The sequence below is a fragment of the Palaemon carinicauda genome, chromosome 9 (assembly GCF_036898095.1).
Source record: "Palaemon carinicauda isolate YSFRI2023 chromosome 9, ASM3689809v2, whole genome shotgun sequence".
Classification (NCBI taxonomy): domain Eukaryota; kingdom Metazoa; phylum Arthropoda; class Malacostraca; order Decapoda; family Palaemonidae; genus Palaemon; species Palaemon carinicauda.
Genome location: NC_090733.1, coordinates 160,825,518 through 160,835,465, shown reverse-complemented (window position 1 = coordinate 160,835,465; position 9,948 = coordinate 160,825,518).

Here is a 9,948-nt window from a genome sequence, read left to right as displayed (position 1 = left end):
AGTGATATTTCATCTTCCATTGCATACTCCGTTCTCATCATTTCTTTCTTTCTTCTATTCATCTTCAACCCAACCTCGTGTAATATTTCATGCATTCTGGTAAGCAAGCATTGTCATAAGGGCGTGGGGTAATAATCAAGAATACATGATTGGAGGCGGTGGATTAGATGATTATTAAATTGTAAGAGAATTTATTGTCTAAGTTAATTTTTACAATTAAAATGAGCAGAAATCTTCTTCAAAGCGAGTGAATTAGAACTTTAAATCTTGAGGGTGCATAACAGAAGATTAATAAGTTTCTCGCTGGCTCTTAAATGATTTCAATGGTGAATTATAATGGAATTTACTTTTAACTGGTACAATACCTGGGGAGAATGGACGGGGAGACATTTAGATTAAAAGAAACTATTGGACGTCGTGTGGTGTTCTGGCGTATGGACGTCCGCCATGGCCGTGGTAGGCTTACCATGGCCGGTGGGCCTAGTCAAGGTTGCCCACTCACGAGTAGGACCCGAACTCAACCGCCTTTTCTCGCACAGTATGTGCGTTCTCATTTCCCCTACATTGCTGGGGGCGGGCGGGTGTCTGGCTTGTCTCGCCTATGGGTGGCAGGTGACGTAACCGCACCATACTGGTTCTCACTCTGCGTCCCCTCTCCCCGGTGTACCTGTTGATATGGAAACGGATTCAGTACATGTGTGCTTGGGTCATCAAGAAATCAAACAAAAATAAAAGCGGCTTGAACTGCTTCCCAAAAACCTATGGATCAGGGAGACAAGGTGATAGCTCGGTAATATCCGCTCTACTTTCTGCTCATTTACTTTACTGCTTAGCCTTTGTTTAAAACAATATATTTGTCTGTGACAGCATTGCAAATCCTGTGGTGTTCTGCTAACAAGGACAGCATCATCAGCATACTCTAGGTCTGCTAAATTCCTATCACCAATCCAGTCCAATCCTTCTCCACCATCTCTGACTGTTTTACACATTACAAAATCCATGAGGAGGATAAAAAACTTTGGTGATGTGGAGGATTAATTTTTGTTTTATCTTTATTTATTTTTTGTTGTTTGCCAATTCCAGAGAGAGAGAGAGAGAGAGAGAGAGAGAGAGAGAGAGAGAGAGAGTGTGTGTGTGTGTGTGTGTGTGTGTGTCAGCAAGCGAGAGGTAGTTAGTGTATCGATTGTTTGTTGTGAGAAAGACTGTTGCTATAACTATTTTTGTTTGTTTATGTTTTTTGCTAGGTTAGGACAGTGGCGAATGTCTTGGGCGAATGCTCTTTTTGATTTGACTGCAACTAGAGGCAGTTGTGTGTGTGAATGCTAGATTATCATTTTTATTCTTTTACCAGCGTGGAAGAGTTTGTTTATTTCAGCAGCCGTAATTCCTCCTTTGGAGAGATTTTAACTTGTATGTGGAATTGATTGTTGATGACCTGGCTCATGATAAGAAACTTGATACGACTGCTCAGATTTAGATAAATAATGATGACCCGGACTGAATGAACCTTCGATTGATGATGATGATGATTATATCCAGGACCTCAATCAGGGAGGTAGTTGTGGCAAATTGCCACTTAGTGGATTGTTAACCACAAAGCTGTGATAGTGTGCTGTGAAAGACAGTTTTGGTGTCAATAAAATATATTATATAAACATACATATTTTGGTGTTGGTGTGCTGTTTAATTTCAAGTTTGTTAGGGTTTTTGGGTTTATTTGAAAGGTGTTACGGTTATTGTATATTTAGTGTTAAGTTTTTTATCAGTTTTAAATGATATCATTTTGATTGTGGAAGGTTTGTATTAAGCATTTTAGTTTTAAGAAATATAGTTTTCAGGTTATGTTTTGTTTTCATGTCCTTTTTGTCCAAGAGTTCCGCTGCTGATAACGTAAGGGGAAAGTTTGTATTGAGGAGAAATTTGTCAGAGTGATTCAAGGGTGAGGGGGATGTTCATATGACATCCCGCCACAGTGAAAGCACATTCCCTTGGAGTACTCCGCTGTTCACTGGAAATTCATTTGATGAGACTCTATTAACATTAACTTTGCACTTGCTAAGCTCATGAACAGACTTAATCAAATTTTCATATCTAAGTGGAATTCCATAATAACGCAGGACTCTCCACAAAATTGGCTGGTGCACACTATCAAAGGCTTTTTCATAGTCTACAAATCCCATCAAAAGTGGATTTCTATATTCTACACATTGCTGTACAACATTTCTCAACATGAAAATTTGGTCAGTGCAACTTCTACCTTTTCTAAATCCTGCTTGTTCGTCTCTCAGCTTTTCATCAATCTTTCTCTGCAGTCTCTTTAGAATAAGCATACTATATATTTTCATGACAACTGATGTACGTCTGATGCCTCTGTAATTATTGCAATCAGCCAGGTCTCCTTACTTTGCTATTTTCACCAACACCCCTAACTCCCATTCATCAGATTTTGCCTCTTCATGCCACATTCTACAAAATACTCTTGCAAGTACTCTGGAAGTCACTTAATTTTCGGCCTATATCATCTCGGCAGTTATTCAATTGTATCCTGGGGCTTTCCAGTTCTTTAGTTTTTTAGGATAGCTTCGACTTCAAACACACTGAATTCATTCATAGGAACATCAAGGTCTTTATCAGCTTCAGGCATATCAATCAAATTATTTTCTTCATATCTCCTATTCATAACCTCACTAAATTGTTCCATCAAACGTTGTCTTTCTTCATCTTCTGTTGCTATAATAGAGTCATCTCTCTCTTTAAAGGATATATGCGCTACTTCTTCTTTGCCCCTGTCGAGATTTCATCAATAATTCTAGGAGAAATTCTTACACCATAGCCACTTCCTGAATTCATAGCTTTGTCAGCATCATCTGCTTTACTGTCTAAATATTCTCTCCAGTCATTCCTGGCTTTTCTTTTGACATTATCAATACTGGAGAGCTTAGCATCCTCTACCATGTAGTTTTCATTACTTCCTTGAAAGCTTTCAATAACCAATTTCTCTCTTTGCCTCCTTTTCCCAAGTATCATTCGATAATCATGGCTTTCTCCTTGTAACTGTGTGTCTCAAGATTTCACTACCAACTGACTGATATATATTCTTTATATCACACCATTCTTCATTAATTGTCTGTTCTTCGTCTCTTAAAGTCTCTAAGACTGCAAATCGATTCCTACACTCAATTGCAAATGTTTCTATGTGCTCTTCTTCTGAAAGCTTAGTTGTATCTAACCTATCCATCTTTCTGTTGGGTGCTTTCAATTTTAATTTCAGTGTAGCAATGAGGAGATGGTGATCACTACCAATATCTGCACCTCTATAGCTTCTTGCATTTCTCAGAGTCCTCCTTCTCTCTTTATTAATGGCAATGTGATCTCTGATTTTTTTTTAATTGCCACATGGTGATGTCCATGTATACTTGTCGATGTTCTTGTGTTGAAAAAGAGTTCCTCCAATGACGAGATTGTTTGCTGAACAGAAATTTATAAAATGTGCTCCTTTTCATTCGCAACTTCGCAAAAACCCTCGACACCCATCACATTCTCTAACTCTTGATTATTTCTTCCAACTTTAGCATTGAAGTCGCCAATCCCAATTTTCATACTTCTCTCAGGGATCTCATCTATTACCCGATGCAGTTCTTCACAGTATTCATCTTTCCTTTCTTCAGGGGAATCATTTATTGGGGCATAGCAAACTATAACACTCATATTGCACTGCTTTGATTTGAACTTTGCTAGTAACAATCTACTATTTACAGCTCTCCACTCGGTTAATGCCTTTTCTGCTCTTGGTATCATCATCATTCTTACCCATTCTCTTCCAACTCCATCTGATCTTCCTGAGTAGATATACATATTGCCTTGCTCTAAAGTTTCCTTAAAAATCTCCTTACAACGTGTTTCACTTAGGGCCAAGATATCCAAACTATATTTCATAAATTCACTCTCTACTTGCTGTAACTTCCCAATCTGATTCATGGTTCTAACGTTCCAATTACCTATATTAAATTTTTCTTTAGTATTTAGAAACCTGGACATTCTTAGCACCCCGCTACGCCCGAGACTGAGGGCCATTCTGTCATCTTCTCTTTCCATGACTGACTAAATCCGTAGAGGATTCATTGGCTAAATACATCAAAGGATAGCCAGTTCCTTGTTATGCGCAGTACCTATCTAACAAAGGCAAGAGACCCCTGCCGGTCCATAACAATTCTAGTAAGATCAACTGCCAGGCATCAGGAGTAAAAGCCAAAGAGAGTTTGTCCTTCGCCTTAAACCCAGTCCATTACTCTACTGCCAGTGACTTCATCGAGATTTAGGGGGCATTTCCTCCACACCAAAAGCTCTCTTTACTCCACCAAGTGCGTGGATTGCTAAGATATACCGCCTAGCACAGTGGAATACGTGGATAATGTAGATTTCTCCACATTTACAATTTTGTTTTCTCCTGCAATACTTATATATCATCTGAAATATTCCATCTTAACTCAAGGATTACTCAAGTCAGGAGAAATAGGAGTTACGAATCTATAATTTTAATAATTTCTGTCATTGTAAATTTTCTTATTACCTATCAAGCATATCAGATCTGGCGCCATTGAAATATTCATTATTCTTCTGTTTGTCATTTCACCTATAAATACTAATCATTACTAACGCTTGGAGTATTGCGTAGAAATAGTTGATGATACTGATAAACAGTTATATAAAACATTATAAGTGAATACGTTTTTTTTCTAGTTATCTTAAAGACTTGTTATTCTGAGCCCACCTCTCTCTCTCTCTCTCTCTCTCTCTCTCTCTCTCTCTCTCTCTCTCTCTCTCTCTCTCTCTCTCTCTCTCATGTACTAATCTTATTTCCCTTTGACTCTGGAATACGTCTTTTTTTTTCTCTGTTAAGTGGCAACTGACATTACATGCTAGTTTCATGTTTATCTTAACGTATGCTCAGTTTCATAATGGTAAACTACGTAGATAAAGCAAACAATGCCAAAATTCCCAGATGGGATCTTATCAGTATAATAACACACACATGAAAACAAGATAGGATTCTGTACGATGATGCAATAAAACAATAGTAGATATCATGATGACGATAAATTCTTAAAAAAAAAAAAATAAATAAAAAAAAAAAAAAAAAAACTTGACTGCTTCTTTTCCACCGAATGGTATCCACGGCCCCATCTCCGAGCCATATGTCTATAATTGATAGACCTATTTTACCCTCACATGTTCTAAAAAAAATATCTACCTCTCTTAGTGATCATGAAATTCATCAGTACAAAATTCTCAAGGTATCAGAAGTCTAAATTCTAAAGTCTGAAATTCACTAAGAGTTTGGTTATTGATATAAAAGATGGGATTTGCTTAAATAAAAAAAAAGGCTTTTGTTATCAATTAAAAAAAAGGATTAGGTTATAAACCAATATTTGGTTATTAATTTACAAATAATTAAAAAAAATATTTTGTTATTTTGAAATTATAAATAATATTTTCGTTAATATATGATAGATAATAAAAATCTAAATTCTATTAACATTGTAAAAATAAAACTAGTTTTTTGGTGTAGAAAAAGAATAAATAGAGATGGTTTTAATATAAAAAAAACAGGATTTGTGTTTGCAAAGCACCTTACAGAATACGTATTAGATCTTTTTATTTATTAATTTTTTATTTATTTATTTATTTTTTTTTTAAGACAAAATGCTTCATAGACCCAAGAAGATTTTTGAGCACAAAATAGTATAGCAAAAAATACGACTGAAAGATTCTTGTGCTTCTAAGAGATTCCGGTTATATCTACATTTACAAAGAGCCATCTTTGTTCCTTAGAAATATTTATCCGTTAAAAAAAAGAAGCATTCCAGTATTTAAAAGTTGAAACTTCGGGTAATTTTTTAATTTTTTGTTTTAGAAGGTAGTCATAAATATAATTTCATGATTTATTTGTAAGTTGTTCATCCTTGTCATTCATCTTGATCTTTCCATTTCTTGTGCATTTTGCATAAGATTTTTCATAATTCTGACTATCAGTTGCATTCAGATCTTCCCGGACAGTACCATCCAGTCCGTAATACTATGTATGCAGTTAATTATAATACTCTTGCCTTCTTCATCATGAGGCTTAATACTACACAGTGTTCTAGAAGTTTTATTCCAGCTATGGCCAAGTTGTGAAATGATCTTCCTAATCGGGTAGTTGAATCTATAGAACTTTAAAAGTTCAAACTTGCAGCAAATGTTTTTATGTTGAACAGGCTGACATAAGTCTTTTTATAGTTTATATATGAAAGATCTGTTTTGATCTTGTCACTGTTTTTTTTTTTTAATATTTTATTTTGATTGTTCATTATTTATCATATCGCTTATTCATTTCCTTATTTCCTTTCCCCACTGGGCTCTTTTTCCCTGTTGGAGCCCTTGCGCTTATAGCATCTTGCTTTTCTAATTAGGGTTGTAGCTTACATAATAATAATAATAATAATAATAATAATAATAATAATAATAATAATAATAATAATAATAATAATCTTCTTCTTCTTCTTTGTCTGCATCTTTTCCCACTTTTATGTGGGGTCGATGTTTCCGGCCAGCTTTCTCCATCTATCTCTGTCCCACACTTCATCACCGGTTGATCCCTTTGATCGTAGGTCATCTTTGATACAGTCCATCCACCTTCGCTTTGGTCTCCCTCTCCTTCTCGTTCCCTGTACCTCCATTTCCATCACTCTCCTCCCAATATACTGTTCATCTCTTCTCATGACATGACCATACCACCTCAGTCTACTTTCTTGGATATTATCTGATAGTTCTCTAACTCCTGTGGTACCCCTAATTATCTCATTCCGTATCTTATCTCTTCTTGTCACCCCACACATCTATATCAACATTCTCATCTCTGCCACATCCAGTTTCTTCTCTTTTGTCTTCTTTATTGCCCACGTCTCCACTCAATACATCATTGCCGGTCTCACAACTGTCCTGTGTACTTTACCTTTCAACTTACCCCTATTTTCCTGTCACATAGTACTCCACACACTTTTTCCAATTCTTCCATACTGCTTGTATTCTGTGGCTTATTTCTGCCCCCACATCACCATCCTCTGGAACTGTTGATCCTAAATACTTGAAATTTTCAACTCTTTTCAATCTCTCTCCTTGTAAACTAACTTCCCCATTCTCCCCATTTTTCAATGTCAAATACTCTGTCTTTTTCCTGCTGATCTTCAATCCTCTATTTTCCCTTTCTCTTCTCCACTCCTCTAGTTTCTCTTCTTTTACCTCTCGCCTAGTGCTACACAGTATAACATCATCAGCAAAAAGCAAACACCAAGGAGACCGATCTCTAATACCTTGTGATACTACATCCATGACCACATCAAATAGCTAAGGGCTCAATGCAGACCCCTGATGTAGTCCCACATTTACGGGGAAACTTTCTGTTAGGCCTATACTGTTCTTAACATTTGCTTGTGCCCTCTCATACATATTTTGGGTGATTCTTACGTATTTCTCAGGGACTCCCTTTTCTCTCATACATCTCCACAGCTCCTGACGTGGTACTCGATCGTATGCCTTCTCCATGTCAATAAAGTCCATATGTAATTCTTTCTGTTTCTCCCGATGTTCTTCTATCGTCTGCCTCAAAGCAAATATTGCTTCTACAGTCCCTCTTCCAGGCATAAATCCAAATTGTTCCTCACCAACTGTTGTTTCATCTCTGAGTCTCTTTTCAATGATCTTCTCCCATATTTTCATAGTATGGCTTATCAACTTTATGCCTCTGTAGTTGCCACATTCCTGGATGTCTCCCTTCCCCTTATAGATGGGAATGACTAGGCTTCTTCTACATTCCTCTGGCATTTTTTCCTGATTGAAGATCTTCTGCGCCAGGTACCACAAGATATCTATGCCTTCCTCTCCAAGACTCTTCCATACCTCTACTGGAATATTATCCGGTCCTGCAGCTTTACTATTTTTCATCTTCTTTACTGCTTGTTCTACTTCTTTTCTAGTCACTCCTATGGTAACTGTCTCGTTTGGGATTCCATCGTCAAATACTGTTCTAGGGTTCTCCTCATTCAATAGTCCTTCAAAATAAGTTTCCCACCTTCTTTTAATTTCATTCTCTTCTGCTAGAACTATACCATTGCTATCTTTTATTTGCCTTATCAAAATAAAATAATGATAATAATAATAATAATAATAATAATAATAATAATAATAATAATAATAATAATAATAATAATAGTTACAGAAGCAAACCAGAGGAAGATATGGACAAGAGAAGAGAATAAGGAAATATGGAGATGCTACATCAAAAGTAACCCGACAGAGAGAGGACATAGAAAAAGGTTAGTCAACATCTGGAAAGAGAGGAATAACATCCCACAAACAGAGCAAAGGCTTGCAGACCAAGTGAGGAACATAAAGAAAAAGAATTGGCTCTCCCCAACAAAAAGGGAAATGACACACAACAATGAATTACAAGAAGACAAACTGAGAGAAGATGCCACAAAAAACAACAGGGATGATGAGATATCAAACAACGACACACAAAGAAACACAGACGAAGTAGCAAAGAGGACGGAATGGGTGCAAAAGATTAGACAATGGATGGAGCCAGATACAGAGAGGACAAAGATCCCGTCCATGAAATCCTACAACACCAAGAAATCAAGGGAGAAAACTAGGCAGGTCAACGAAATCATGAGAATGATACACATCCCTAGTATCACAGAAACAAATAACTTGGCATATGCAGGAGCAAGATTAGTGGCAGAACTGATGGGGATACGAAAACCTGAACCACCAACACAACCAACCCAACAGAAACCAAAACAGCAACCTCCTTTGAAAAGGCGGCTGGAAAAGCAAATCATGGTGATGAGATTTGACTTGAGTAAACTGAAAGAGATGGTAGAAAAAAAGGCTAAGAAGCAAGAAAACAAGGGAGGAACGCAATGAGAAATAAAAAACACAAGAGACCTGATTAAACAACATAACAAAAGATGTAAAACGTAAGCTTAAGGCCAAAGCACATAAGATCCAACGTTACATTAACAGGAATAAGGGATACCAAACAGAGCAAACTATTAGGAACCAACCAGAAAAGAATAAGCAGCCAACTAAGAGGGGGAAGACAACCACCAAGAAATCCCCGAAGCCGAACCAAGTAAGAGACTCTGAGAAAACATATAGAACAATCCAATATCACACAACAAACATGCAACATGGCTCAAGGAAGTCAAGGAAGAAGAAACGGAGAATAAAATAAAGATTCACAGAGATCACGACAGACACAGTTAGACACCAACGAAAGAAAATGCCAAACTGGGAAGCCCCAGGTCCCGATGAAGTCTATGGATATTGGTTCAAAAATTTCAAGGCCTTACACCCACGTATAGCAGAACAACTCCAGCTTTATATCTCAAATCACCATGCGCCCAAATGGATGACCATAGGAAGAACATCCTTAGTACAAAAATACAAGACTAAGGGAAATATAGCCAGTAACTACAGGCCTATCTCCTGCCTACCAATAATGTGGAAGTTACTAACAGGTATCATCAGTGAAAGACTATACAACTACATAGAGGAGACAAACACCGTCCCCCACCAACAGAAAGGCTGCAGAAGGAAATATAGGGGCACAAAAGACCAGCTCCTGATAAACAAAATGGTAATGAAGAACAGTAGGAGAAGGAAAACCAACCTAAGCATGGCATAGATTGACTATAAGAAAGACTTCGACATGATAGCACATACATGCCTAATAGAATGTCTGAAAATATATGGGGCAGAGGAAAACACCATCAGCTTCCTCAAAAATACAATACGCAACTGGAATACAGTACTGTACTTACAAGCTCTGGAATAAGACAAGCAGAGGTTAATATCAAGCGAGGGATCTTCCAGGGCAACTCGCTCTCCCCACTACTCTTCATA